At 37.2% G+C, this 15,211-nt stretch overlaps 1 pseudogene; it reads left to right on the top strand.

Moving 5' to 3' along the window:
- LOC115422151 (plexin-B1-like) overlaps positions 1 to 15,211 on the top strand; it is a 175,101-nt pseudogene that overhangs the window by 137,681 nt on the left and 22,209 nt on the right.

The following is a 15,211-nucleotide window of genomic DNA, read 5'->3' as shown; positions in this document are numbered from 1 at the left end:
TTTTTCACTCTAAAATAATTATTGACTTATAATTATTAATAGTTACATGATTACTGTATTGTCACTATAATAATTTAATAACTAACCCATTATTTGTTATAGACTGTATACATTAGCTGATTTGCCAAGTCATGTAAATAGCTGTACACTGTTTGACTTTTTTTTTCTTTCTTTTTTTTGGTTTTTACCTTCAATATTTCAGAGTGTTCTTTTAAAATTTGTAATTAGTTTTTACCTTTTGTTCACCTTTATAGTATAACTAGTGCGTTGACTCGTGGATCCAGAGGTTCTAGATGTGGTCGTTTTTATGCTGTTGTGTATTCGTGCATGCTGTACTGCATTTGTCCAGCAGTCAGCGCCAAAGCGTTCTGGCCATAGCAACGCAATTGAAAGGCTATTGTATTCAAAATTACCAATATCTCCCAAAATATCGGTCCTATCAACTTGCCGTTTTCGCTAGTGTCTTCTTTGATTAAAAATACATAAGTTCGACAAACTGCAGCAGTCAGCTCTGTATGGATTTAGTGTAATGCCCGAGACACACACACACGTAAACAGAGGCTAATTGGCTTTTATAATACAGATTGACACTAAAGGATGACTTTTTCACTTTTGCAATAGACATAAAAATATTTGATTGCTTTTGTCTGAGGTTTTGTGGTTCGTGTGTTGTTGACTTAGCCCATAATTTGCACATAAACAGAAACAATCTGTATTTGATGCCTTTAAGGTGTAAATGTGAGTCAAAAATCAGGCAAAAGACACAATAAATGAACCAGAACAAAACAACATTTTTATCCCAAACAAGTAATTTAATTAAAATCGAAAACCTCTGGTGTTAAAAAACAAACTAGAATAATTAAATATTCAAAGAAGAGAATTTTAAAGGTCACGGTGAAGCTGTTATGTTGAAAATCTACTGAAAATCACAGGTGGTCGAGTCATTATTTTAGAAACTAGTCAAATAAATAAGTGAATAAATAAATGGTCCTGGTGTTCAGGGGAAAGTGTGAAGAACGGCAGCTTCTGTTTTTGTTGAACAGCTGCTGAAATGATGACTTTGACATTAACTTTTATTTTGATGAATTATACATAAACATAATGAAGTATGAGGGTGTTTGTTTTGTTTTGGGTTTTTTTTTTTATGCTGAATCACAGTAAATTTAAGTTGTTTTCTACGTTATTTGCATCGTCTGGGGAGAACGAGTCATTTGTTTATGGAAAATAAAAATCCAGCCCGATGGAATCTGATTGAACAGAAAATGAATCTGAATCATCAAGTCACTGACTAATGTCTGACACTTTCCCTCAGGGGCGTAAGTGAAAAACCTGACGGGCAAATATGTCGACTGAAAAATGTTCTTTAGCAGGAAGTTCAGGTGGTGGAAATGCATCAAGAAATTACCAAATATGGGGTTTTAGGAAGATTTTTCAATACTCTAGATCATAGGTGTCAAACATGCGGCCCAGGGGCCAAATCCGGCCCACAGAAGGGTCCGATCCGGCCCGCGAGATGAATTTGTAAAATGCAAAAATTACACTGAAGATATTAACAATCAATGGTGTTGAAATCATTTTAATTCAGGTTCCACATACAGACACATACAGACCAACTAGATTTCAAATGGGTCAGAACCAGTAAAATATTATCATAATAATCTATAAATAATGACAACCCCACATTTTCTCTTGGTTTTTTTGCTGTAAAAAAGTAAAATTACATGAAAATGTTTACATTACCAAACTATGCTTTTACAAAAAATGTGACTAACCTGAACAAATATGAACAAACGGAAATGTCTTAAGAAAAGTAAATGCAATTTTACCAATATTCGGCCTGATGTTAAATGTCTTGTGCAATTGTAATGCACATGTAATCAAAAAAGAGTAAAATATCCCTCCTTTAAATGTTGTTCTTTTAGTCACTTCAGCACAATTAATAAAACTAAAACAAAATGGAATATTGTGGTCAAAAGTTTCATCATAGTTTTCATCAAAACATTTGGAGGCTCAGATGGTAGAGTGGGTCGTCCAATAACTGAAGGGTTGGAGGTTCGAATCCTGCTCTGTCCATGTGCTGTTGTGTCCTTGGACAAGACACTTCACCCTCCTTGCCTCCAGTGCTGCTGCTCACACTGATGTATGGGTGCGTGTGAATGTTTGGTGGTGGTGGGAGGGGCCGTAGGCGCAAATTGGCAGCCACGCTTCTGTCAGTCTGCCCCCCCCCCCCCAGGGCAACTGTGGATACAGATGTAGTTTACCACCACCAGAGGGAGAATGTGAGAGCGAATGAATAATGGATCCACTGTGTGTGCTTTGAGTATGCGTTCATAGAAAAGCACTATATAAATCTAATCCATTATTATTAATATTATTATTATAATGTGTAAATGATAAACTGATAAACAGAGACAGAATATTGTTAAAATTGCACTTGTTTTTCTTAAGACATTTAAAGTTGTTCATGTTATTCATGGTTCTTATTTTAAGGAAACAGTGTAGATGTAAGCCTGATTATAATACAATTTTACTTTTTTCACTGTTGTTATTTTACTGGTCCGGCCCACTGGAGATCAAATTGAGCTGAATGTGGAACTGAACTAAAATGAGTTTGACACCTCTGCTCTAGATCATCACCGCCTGGAATTTTGACACTTATTTTAACATTTATTTATATTTTACTTGAATAGAAGCAGGATAACTGAAGTATATGTTAAAGTTTAAGTAATAAATACTACTAAATACATCTAAAATCACTGAAAATCAAACTAAAATCAAATTTATATATATGAGGGCTGTTCAATAAGTTCATGGCCTCACCCAGAAATACTGGTTGTTATAATACAGGATGTTACATTCTTTCGTGATGGGATAGTGATGCTTGAACATCGATGGACCAAGTGCATTGCTGTAAATGGAGATCATGTTGAAAAATAAAATATAAATTATCAGTCTGTGTTGTTCTGTTCTGGGTGAGGCCATGAACTTATTGAACAGCCCTTGTGTATATATATATATATATATATATATATATATATATATATATATATATATATATATATATATATATATATATATAAAATACCATTAAACATGAAATTAGCTTGACACTTTTTGGGATTAAATTGGTCCAGATTTGAGAAAAAACATCCAAAACTGACTCAGACTGACAGTTGAATTCCGTGAATCCTGATTGTAAAATGATTTAAATAATTGTAACTGTTTTTCAGAGCATCAGAAAAACATGAGAAAAAAAATATCTGAAAGAAGAAAAATTTGCAAAAATAAAAATTTGACGCTGATGAAACTTTTGATCACAATTGTGCATTTTGTTTTAGTTTTATTAATTGTGCTGAAGTGACTAAAAGAACAACATTTAAAGGAGGGATATTTTACTCTTTTTAAAATAGAATTATGCTTTTTTTTCATAAATATATTTATTGTTGTTTTCATTTTTTTTATTAGAACAGGCAAAAAACATGAACACATCAAAACAACCCCTTCCTCACCCCCACCACCCCCACCCACACAATAGCACCCACTCCCAGTGCAACAAAACAGACTTGACAGACACAACTTAACTGTCTATCCAGACAAGTCCAATCAAATCCATTCATTTATTTATTTAAATCCTCTGAAAAGTTCATTTTAAAGGTGCAGACATATGTGAAATAAAATAAGGTTTATTTTATTTATTCATTTTTTTTATTTCAGTGAGTCTTCTTGTTGTATAAAAGTGAAATAAAAGTCAATAACCCTACAGATGTGATCCTGATGACGTCCACACCCTCTGTATCTGGGTTAAGATGCTTTAGATAAATACACACATGCATTAAATCTGATGTACAGGCTCTTCGTTCCACTTCTTTAAGTCTTTCCTGTGAATCCCAGCTGATCCAGAACAGTCTGCTGTGGTGAACTGGCACCACCTGGTGGATAATACTAGGTACTTTACACAGATGAATCAGACTGAGGTGGAATATTCAGGAAAAAAAGAAGTGGAATTGTACAATATTCATCCTGTAATTGAATGTTTTGTGTATTTGTAGATCTACTGTGATCTTTAAATTATAATGAACATGTTTAAATGATAATCTGAGGCAGAATATTGTTAAAATTGCACTTTTAATTTTTTCAAGTAAACAAAGAGTAACATTTGGGGCTATTACTTATAGGTTATTATGTTATTATTTTACTGGTCTGACCCATTTGAGATCATATTGGGTTAGATGTGGAACCTGGTCTAGAGCACTGACAGGAGAGTTATCCTAGCATACATGTTTCCACTGTGACCTGTAGGAGAGTTAACCTAGCATACATGTTTCTACTGTGATCTGTGGGAGAGTTAACCTAGCATACATGTTTCTACTGTGATCTGTGGGAGAGTTAACCTAGCATACATGTTTCTACTGTGATCTGTGGGAGAGTTAACCTAGCATACATGTTTCCACTGTGACCTGTAGGTTTTAATGCATATGTAAATGAGAAGCTGAGGTAGAATATTGTTAAAATTGAACTTTTTTTTTTTGCACTAAAACAAAGAGTAACATCTGGAACTTTTATCTATAGGTTATGTTTTTATTTTACTGGTTTGACCCATGTGAGTTTGAATCGTCTGTATTTGGAACCAGAACTACAGTGAGTTTGACGTCCTTCTCTGCAGTGACTTTTATAAGTGGATTCTCCCTCAGACTGACCCCTGTTGTTGTTGTTGTTGTTGTTGCAGGTGTTGGTGCGCTCTGATTCGTCAGGTGACCGTTATGGCAGCGTGTCAGTGGACGCCACCGCCATCAGCGCCGACCTCCTATTGGACCAGGAGCAGGAGCACGTCTACGTTCTGACCAGCAGCAGGGTGAGCAGGAGGACGCCTTCAAGAATTCACCTCTACATTTTTATTCTCCTGTGTGTCGGTCTGACCTTTGACCTTCTACCCATCTGTCTCGCAGCTGTCCAAGGTCCCGGTGTCGTCCTGTGAGAGACAGACCGACTGTCAGTCCTGTCTCACCATCAGAGACCCGTACTGTGGATGGTGTGTCCTAGAGGGACGGTGAGTCCGTTTACGGTTCTGATACTTGAACCTTTGTCTCCGACTCATCTGGTCCTAAACATGTCCTCAGTAACATCACAAAACCTCATTAGCCAAGTAGTATTCGAGTATTTATTTATTTGCATATACAAATATAAAATAAGACAAATACGTGTACATATTTCTCTTGGTAGAGAGAAGGGTACGAAAATGTGCAGGTGAATTCGGAAACCTGAAAGGCTTATAGAATGACCTCAACTTGACCTAGCTGTATTTTAAACAAAAGTAAAAGAATATCATTTCCATACATTCCATGAAGTAGAGGGACAAATAAAAATGACATAAAAGTAAGAAATGATGGTTATAGATCTATAACCATCATTTCTATGATAAAGATGCAAAAACAAGACCTTCTGATACTGAAAACTGGTACAACGCATTGTTTAAGGAAGTTTCTTTTCATGTATTGAGTCAAACTTCTGTTTCAGTCAGTGCATCATGTTTGTCATAAGCATTTAATTGTAACTCTTTCATGCATGAATTATGAGAGCCTTAATCGATATTCTGTTTTTTTTCCTGAGTGTTTTTATTCCTCTGGGCATTAAAAAAACAATGCGGTTAAAAAAAAATTTTGTGAACATATTTTTCATGGAGTTGCTGGAAATCATGCGTTTCATTTTTGAAGTAAAGAAACATATTTACTGATATACTGTGTGAAAACTATGAAATAAAAACATTTTTAATGCAGCTAATCTGATGTTTTCTCACATTTTAACAGAAAATATGCAAAAAAAAAAAAGTTTTTGTACAAAAACCCCAAACTGTTAATTACAGTCTAATAATAATAATAATAATAATAATAATAACTGTCCACTGGAGTGACCTGGACTGTGCATGAAAGGGTTATTGTTTGATCCAAGTCCAACTGCATTTTAGTTTTTAGTGGGATTGGACTCAAACTCACAACTAAGACTGCAGGTAAATGTTGCCCAGATCCGATTTTTTTGCCCGTATGTGATCTGTATCTGATCTGTTAAAGACAGTTTGAACAGCGCAAATCTGATTTTTTCAAATCCGACCCAGACCACTTTCATATGTGGTCCTAAATCTGATACATATCCGATATTTTGCAATGTGACTTCAGTATGAACGGCCAGGTCACATTTATCCGACCTTTACATCACTGAAATGGAACAAACTTTGTGTCCCAGGAGGAGGAGCAGAAGAAAAGCATATTTCCTTCTGTAAACACAATGCTTGTCTGTGTGGTCACGTATTCCATCAGGACCTCTTTAGTGCATGTGGGTCACTTCAGGGTCACATTCAGTTAAGACTCAAAACTGATAGAAGTCGCATCTAATGTGGAATATGAACGAACACACAAAAAATTGTATTTCACTAAAAAATCTGAATTGTGCATAAAGATCTGCTGTGTGAACGTAGCCTTAATTATCACTTTAGTCCAGCTCAGTTCTGTAAACTGGTTTAATCTTTAAGTTTTAGAACTGAAGCCAAATGACATGAGCAGAGGATGGTTTGGATCCATCCACCTTTGGGTTACAGGCCCAGCATGCTTCCTCTGCACCACTCTGCTGTCAGTCACCACTGATGGGACTAGAACCCACAACCCCTGCCTTAAGAGGCTGGTGTCTTATCCATTAGACCACTGGGGCTCACTTCTGTCCTTCACTGGTTCCATTTATGGACAGTAGTGAGCTGTACTATTGTGACCAATGAGACAATAGGTTCCATCCATGACATGTGACACATTCAGACTTTACAGCTGAAGAACATTAGCAGCATCAGTCGATTCTGTCCAACTTTGTATTTGTCAAAAGGTAATAACAACATGTGAGTGTCCTCTAGACAGTCTGTCTGATTTCATTCATTTTATGAACTGGTTCATCCTCTGGAGACTCGTAGTGATGCTGGAGTCTGTCCTGTCCATGAATGTGTCGTTAGTTGATAAAATACAAAGAATCCTTTCAGTTCAACAACTGTCACAACCATTACCTCAGTGGTTTCCAACCTTTTTCTGGCTCATGACCCCATTTTAACATCACAAATTTCTGGAAACCGCCAACATTCAAAACGGAGACTTTTTTTTTTTTTTTTGCTAAAATTAATTTATTTTTGATCATGTAATAGTTTGCTTTACTATGTTGCAAAGAAACATTAATTTTAGAGGACATTTAGTCTATATAATGTATATTATTATGGACGGAGGCAGTAAATCCAGGTGAGACTTGGATTTTCCTTGGTCCGGATATGTACAGTCAGTCCAGCTTGGATTTACAAGGAGGACAGTTAATACTGAACAAACAAGAACTCAAACTATGAATTATGAAAGAGCTGCAGCATCTGAAACCGACCACAATGAACATTTGACAGATAAACAGAACCACAGTGCTGCAGTTTCACACTCAGAATTTGTCATGTCTTGTTTGTATTGTGATTGTTTCTCTTAACTCACCATATATTTCTTATTAGTACATTTTTATTTTAAATTTTATTTTTATCAATTACTAGAAATGTCAGGCAACCTCATTTGAATTCCAGGCGACCCCATGGGGGGTCCCGACCCCAAGGTTGAAAAATACTGCATTACCTGTTCCTCTGGAGTGACTTAGTAAAAAAGGTTGATGTTTCACAGCATTTTCATTCACAGGGTTTCAGTGGTGAGATAATGCAGTACTCCACTTTAGTCACATACAGTCTGTAAAGGTTTTCAGATAATTAGTGGATTTGAGGCCAAATGACATGAGCAGAGGATGGTTTGGATCATCCACCTCTGGGTTATGGGCCCAGCACGCCTCCTCTGCACCACTCTGCTGTCAATCACCACTGATGGGACTAGAACCCACAACCCCTGGGTCATACCTGTGAACATTTTCATAAACCTCTGTATTATCTATTCTTTCCTACCTTTGGTATTTGGTGTGATATCAGTGATTGACAGCAGAGTGGTGCAGAGGAGGAGCACTGGGTCCATAACCCAGAGGCTGATGGATCCAAACCATCCTCTGCTAAATGGTTCTAATAATAATGAGCTGGGTTTTCTCTTGCGACCAAAAATCAGCTTTGAAACTTAAAAGTAATGACTTGATATTTATTGATATAAACTTCATTATTGTGTCACCTAATATTTTTGCCATATTTGTCAGGTCTATTTCATAATATTTTAGACCTAAAAATACAGTCAATCCTTTCTATTTGTGTTGATTCTAGAGCAAGGTTCTAATAGTTTGGGATTTTTCATCATAGTTTAGTTTTATTTAGTTTTGGCTTTTTTTTCTCCAATTCAGTTAATTTTAATTAGTGTTTAGAGCAAGTTTGCTAGTTTTTATTAGTTTTCGTTATTTTCTAAAAAAAATTTAGTTTTAGTTTAATTTTGCTGTATCTTTTATCTTCTTCACTGTCAAATTCAAATAAATCCCAGACAGGACTCTGCTGCTTTCTCCCAACTTTAGTCTCCATGTTTCCAGGTAGAGTGGGGACAAAAAGCTGACTCTAAACCACAAGTGACGAGAAGTGACGGACTGTTAAATATCATATGGTGCCGCTAGCTAAAATTGCTTGAGGGAAAAAAATTGATTTCATATCAATCCGACATTGACAAAGACGAAAATGAAGGGAATTTTATCCGTAATTTTATACGTTTTAGTTAGTTTTATAAGTATACAATACAGTTTCAGTTAGTTATTGTTTTTTTTTTTTTCTTTTAATTATAGTTTTTATTTATTTCAGTTAACGAAAATGTTTTTTCAATTCTAGTTTTCGTCATTTCGTTAGTTTTCGTTAACGATAATAACCTTGTTCTAGTTCTGCAGAAGTTATTCTACTGTCAAGTCTGAATGTGTAATAATTCATGGATGGAACTTATTGTCTCATTGGTCACAATAGTGCAGCTCACTGTCCGTAAGTGGAACTCCTAAGACAGGGGTTGTGGGTTTGAGTCCCATCCATGGTGATTGACAGCAGAGTGGTGCAGAGGAAGAGCACTGGGCCAATAACCCAGAGGTGGATGGATCCAAACCATCCTCTGCTGAATGATTCTAATCAGGGGTCACCAATCCTGGTCCTCGAGGGCTACTATCCTGCATGTTTTGGATGTGTCCCTCTTCCAACACACCTGATTCAAATGATCAGCCTATCATCAAGCTCTGCAGAAGACTGATAATGACCGTCAGGTGTGCTGGAAGAGGGAAACATCTAAAACATGCAGGATACTAGCCCTCGAGGACCATGGTTGGTGACCCCTGGTTCTAATAATGACATTAAAAGAGCAGTAAAGTCCACCTTTAGTTCAGAACCAAAAATCATCCTTTAAACTTGAAAGAAGTAAATTAATAGTTCCTGTTCTGGTCCTTTTTTATTGTGTGTAATATTTTGTGGTCATTTTTCCCAGGTCTGTTTCTTAATACTTCAGTTCAATAAATGCAGTCAACCTTTTCTAATCATTCGAATCTCATCAGAAATCATAATTTGGCCAAAAATATGACTTAGGCTAATGATACAATGATCTTACAGGATGTGAAAAACAACAGTTTATTAAGTCATTCAGTTAAACCTGTAACTTGTGCAACAGGAAATAAATCAGAAATATCAAATAGAGTTTAGAGACGCACAAAGAACACTGACTGTTTCAGACTTTTACGACGTTTTGCTGATAATGGTTTTAAAAACAGAACATTTCAGTGTTTTTTTTCTTTTTTTTCCTTCCATCCTTCGCAGTTGTTAATCATCATTTCTGTCGATGTTTTTCCATTTCCTGTCAGATGTTCCCGTAAACATGAGTGTCAGCGCCACACGGAGCCCAATCATTGGCTGTGGAGCTTTGAACCGACCAATCAGTGCGTGACAGTGCAGAGTCTGCAGCCGGCCAATCAGAGCAGAGATGAGCCGACGCAGGTAGAGACACACAGAAACACAAAAAAAAGAATATAGTGTACAGGGTTTTTTTCTTTATTTTACACATAATTTTTGAGTTTGTCCATTTATTTTTAAATTTTAGTTCTATTTTGAGAAGTTTTGTTTGAGTTTTTATGTAGTTTTTCAGCTTTATGAAGAAATGCTTAATTTATAGAAGCTGAAAAATGTTTGAATGAAAGAACGTGTGACATGAAATACAGTATTTATTAAAGGAACCCGTTTTTTATTTCTTTGTTCCTTTTAATACATGCTCATTCTAGTTTTCTGATCTCCAGCTTTTTCCTTTTATTGCACTTAATAAAACCGTTAGTTTTAGTTTTTTTCCTCTTTTTTTGTTCACTGTAATAACTCCGTCTCCCAGGTAACGCTGTCAGTCGTCCAGCTCCCCACCCTCACGGAGGCGGAGCCACTCTCCTGTGTCTTTGACCGCCTCCCACCTCAGCCTGCCATCATTACAGGAAGCAGCATCACCTGTCAATCACCTCAGCCAGAGCTCCTCCCACCGATGCCGGCAGGAAGTGGTGAGCTTTTCAAACAAATATATATGTGTGTGTGTGTGTGTGTGTGTATTACTACTACTACTATATATTTCAACCATTGAGAATAAATCTTTCATTCAGTAATGTGTAAAATAGTATTAAATTAAAGCGTAAAAAAGAGGATGAAAACAATAAAAGAGATAAAAACATGTACAAAAACTATAACAAGAACAAAGTAAAATACAGACGTAGATTAAAGGAGGTTAATGACATGTGACCTTCTTCCAGATCACATGATCCTGTCTGTGGCGCTGAAGTTTAAACATGTGACCATCACCACGGGCAACATGACGTTCTACGACTGTGGAGCCGTCAGTCGACTGAACCAGAGCTCCCAGTAAGATGAAGATAATGATGATGATGATGATGATGATGGTGATGATGATGATGATGATGATGATGATGATGCTGATGATGATGATGATGATGCTGATGGTGCTGTTGCTGTGTTCCAGGTGTCTGTCCTGTGTGGACAGTGTGTGGAGATGTAACTGGTGTCCTCTGGATCAGCTCTGCACCCACAACCACAGCTGTCCAAACCAACACATCATCTTCAACCAGAGGGTGAGAACAGCTGTCTGTCCCTCTGTCTGTCCTTCTGTTCATCTGTCTGTAATGTTACTCTAGTCTCAAAAACACAAAGACCTAAAAAAACAGAAACATGTGTATCTGCACAAATCCAGTCTTGCATCCTCAACCCCATTATAGATCGATAGATAGATCGTTTCCATGGTAACACCGCTCTATACTTCAGTCCTAATGCCACTCTAACATGCCAACTACCATGTGTGTTCTATCTGGATGTATTTCACCGCTCCAGACATAATGAGTCATTTACTACATCGCTGTATCTGATATGCATGGAACGGTACAAAAATATCAGACATTTGTTTTATCAGAAACATAGACTCTTGAGACAGAATTACACAGGAAAGAGACCAACAACAACCATCAATACGGAGAAAACACACAGTATTAACCATAAAGACCCAAACAGCCACTGCTGACCAAGATCATGTACTGATATAAAAAGTTTAAATACCTGTTGATCCACTAATTCTATCAATACATGTCAATAATTGGTGTAAAATACAGTTCTTCATCTTTTCATGGTCATCAGATATGACGCATTTGGATGTTCAGGGGCTCCGTAGTTACCATGGAAACACCGTCATCTTCTACAACATTGATTCACCAGTAAAACCCATGGAGTTGGATAATTAACAGTGGATGCACACACTGGGGCTGTGTTCAGTTAATGATAGATTTTACTGAAAAACTCCGTTTTTTTCTCCATTTTTCTCTGCTTTTTTATATAATAACCCTTAACTTTAATTTGATCTTTTATGGACATTAATCATGATCAGTGAATTAAATGTAGGAAAACACTAGATTTTCACTTAACACTGTAAAACCTGAATCGTTGACCAAAAATTCAGATTCTTTGAAACTGGAGCCTTTATTGGTCCTTCTGAACAACCAATTATTATTATTATTTTTTAATATCTATTTCATTGTATGAGTTTCAATTTTGTATCATATTTGATACATCGGGTCTTAATGTTCAAATATTATTAATTTTGAACAAACATGTCTAACAAATTGGTAATTCCTTTTCTAAATTGCCAAAGTTCTTCCTCCTTCCTCATTGATGACAGTCTTGTAGTGTCACTGGAAAGGCCTCTGGTGAATGAACTCCTCCCCCCTGGTGGATTATCTGTGTATTGCATGTATCTAATTGTATACATCAGGTTTTTCAAGAAAAAAAATCACACTGATCATGTAGAGGGCTTCAAAACTCATGTATCAGATGTGATACCTTTGGCGTTACAGGGAAGAACACAAAGAATGCAAAATACTGAACATAATATAAATAAAATGATGATAAATCCCTTAAGAAAAGTTAAAAATAGAAAAAAAATTATGTGGGAACTGCCACAGAAGTGTCTCTGGGTCTTTATGGGTTTATGTTCTGTGCAGATCTGCTGAGCTGAATCTGTGACTCCATCGTCTGCTCTTTGGTCTGAACTTGTATTCGTCTGTTGGTTCTTTTCTCTCTGACTGAATGTTCTCTGTCGACAGGACTCCCCAGGCCCCGCCTCCTGTCCTCTGGTCTACGCCCTGCAGAGCTCCGCCCTCGTGCCCATGGGCCTTAGCACCACCGTGGTGCTGCAGGGACGAAACCTGGACGTCTACACTGTAAGAAATGCCTCATTCGGTTTAAAGTCTGTTCATTTCCACTGTGTGTCGTTGTGTTGAACTGTTTTTTCTTGTGTTTGTGCAGGACCAGGCTCAGTATGTGTGTGTCGTAGAAATCCAAGGAATCCAGTTTAATCTGACGGCGTCTGTGGAGAAAACACCGGATAATACACACATATTTACCTGCAGCCCTCACCAGGTAACTGACTCCACTCAGTAACTTAAGTTACTCAAACCCAAATGTTCTCCTGTTCCGTTACATTTATTTGACAGACTGTGGTTCCTTCAAAAGCTCTGAATAAAGTTTATAAAAACCTGTTAGGTCTGGTTTCAGTTGGTCTGAGCTCATGAAAGTCAACTTTTTGAGACTCATGATTTTCACAGGACAAGAATAGAATAGAATAGAATGGAATAGAACAGACATCTTCAGAAATAAAATTAATCAAAAATCATTAAAAAAGAAAAAACAACTCTTTAGGTGTCTTTAGCTTTGACATTTTTGCAGTATTGTAACTGTAGTGTAGTTGGAGTTTCAGTGTTTAATGACCAGACAGGTTTCTTCTCAAACTGAACATTTATTATAAAACATGCTGCAGCTACAGAACACTAACAAGCAACTTTTTGTCAACACAATCTAAAGGTACTTCCTGTTTTGACAGACTTCAAAATAAAAGCACGTCCTGAAATTACTTGAATTAATGCATTTTCTCTTAATAATTATCTGCTTTCTTATGACTCTCTTCTACTGTTAACAATGAACTGAAACATCGAAATTTTAAAAAAAATGTATAATTTTAATATAAACTTAAAGCCACATGAATTGGTTGTTTTCTCTCAACTAAAATAAATTAGTCACAACAGTAATGAGTATGTAAAAAAATAATACAACCTTTTATAACACGAAATGCAAAGTGTCCATAATATGCTCACCTGGATAGTGTCAGGTTAATACACAATTTGCATTAGATCAGAATTCAAAAGTTGTTCATTTTTGCTTTAAATGCTTATGGTTATGAACTGTAATATTTTGACAGGTTTAGTGAATATCATGTGTTGTTTCTTTAGTTTCAGTATGAAGTCAGTCAGCTTCAGTACTCAGCTCCAGTTTATCTGAGAAGAGGAGAACGACGCATCGACGCCTCACCAGGACTCCGACGTAAGAACTAAGCATCTGCTTTTTCGGTTTTACTTCTAGATTTAGTAACTTTTTCCATAAAAAGCTAATTTACTCATGACTTTAACCAGCTCTTGTGTTAATAAAAGATACGAGTTTCACTTTATATGAGCATGCTTTTCTCACAACACACAAAAAAAAGTAAGAAAAAAGTAACATGTAATTGTTTGGTAATTTAATGTGTTGTGTTTAAGACAAAACATTCTATAAATGTGTGGGTTTTTTTACTTTTTCAACCAAAACACACAAATCCTGAGGCTTCGCTTGTGTGATGTCAGATTTCATTGGTTTATATTCCTGTCCGTCTCCTCCAGTCCAGCTGTACGACTGCTCGGCCGGCCAATCAGATGCTCGCAGTGTAGGGCGGTTGCCAGAGGAGTACGGCTGCGTATGGTGCCCAGGAAGCCCCGCCCCCAGCTGTGTTTACAACCAATCCTGCTCCAGTGCTCCTGCAGACACCTGCCCGCCCCCTCAGATCACACAGGTGAGTCTACGACCGGTCTGTCTGTCCACCTGTCTGTCTGTCTGTGTGTCTGTCTGTACACCTGTTTCTCTGTTGTCATTTAAACCATCTGTCTGTCTGTCCGTCTGTCCGTCTGTCTGTAGGTACTTCCTGTTTCTGGTCCGTTGGAGGGCGGAGTCTTGGTGACCATCACTGGGTCGAACCTGGGGATGCGCTACCAGGACGTGGTGGGCGGAGTCACGGTGGCGGGCGTGCAGTGCGAGCCTCAGCCTGAGGGATACCAGATCTCCACCAGGTAAGTCATGTGACCAGATGACCAGGGGGCGGGGCTGTGAGGTGGTGTGTAATGTGTGTGTTTGTGTAATGTGTGTGTTTGTGTGTGTTTGTGCAGGGTGGTGTGTGAGCTGCAGCCCAGTGGGAAACAGAGGAAGGGTCCGGTCCTGGTTTCTGTCGGTAACTCTCTACCTGGACGGTCCACGCAGGACTTCACCTATCAGGTACGACCATGGAGCCGAGGATTATGGGTAGAGAGTCCATGTTTTGATGCATCATAATTACCTTTAAGCTCGTTGTAAATCACATAGTTTGAAAGAACTGAACATTTTACTTGTAATTTATGAGTTTGATAGTATTTATCAGATAAATAAGATAAAAACCTAAAGTTTGTACAAGAAAATCTCAACATTTGACAGTATTTGTAAATAAATTTGTAATAAAAATCTAAACTTTTTATATGAAGTCTCTGAGTTTGACACAGTTTATGAGATAAATGTGATTAAAAAAGTAGATCTTACACCGTTTAATAAACTATTGACATGACATCTACTGGTTTTACAGTGTTTACAGTATAAGAAATATGACCAAAACGCTAAAATTTT

The sequence above is a fragment of the Sphaeramia orbicularis genome, chromosome 7 (assembly GCF_902148855.1).
Source record: "Sphaeramia orbicularis chromosome 7, fSphaOr1.1, whole genome shotgun sequence".
NCBI classification, from domain to species: Eukaryota; Metazoa; Chordata; class Actinopteri; order Kurtiformes; family Apogonidae; genus Sphaeramia; species Sphaeramia orbicularis.
Note: the sequence above shows the minus strand (reverse complement) of the source record. Positions and strands in the feature narration are given on the sequence as shown.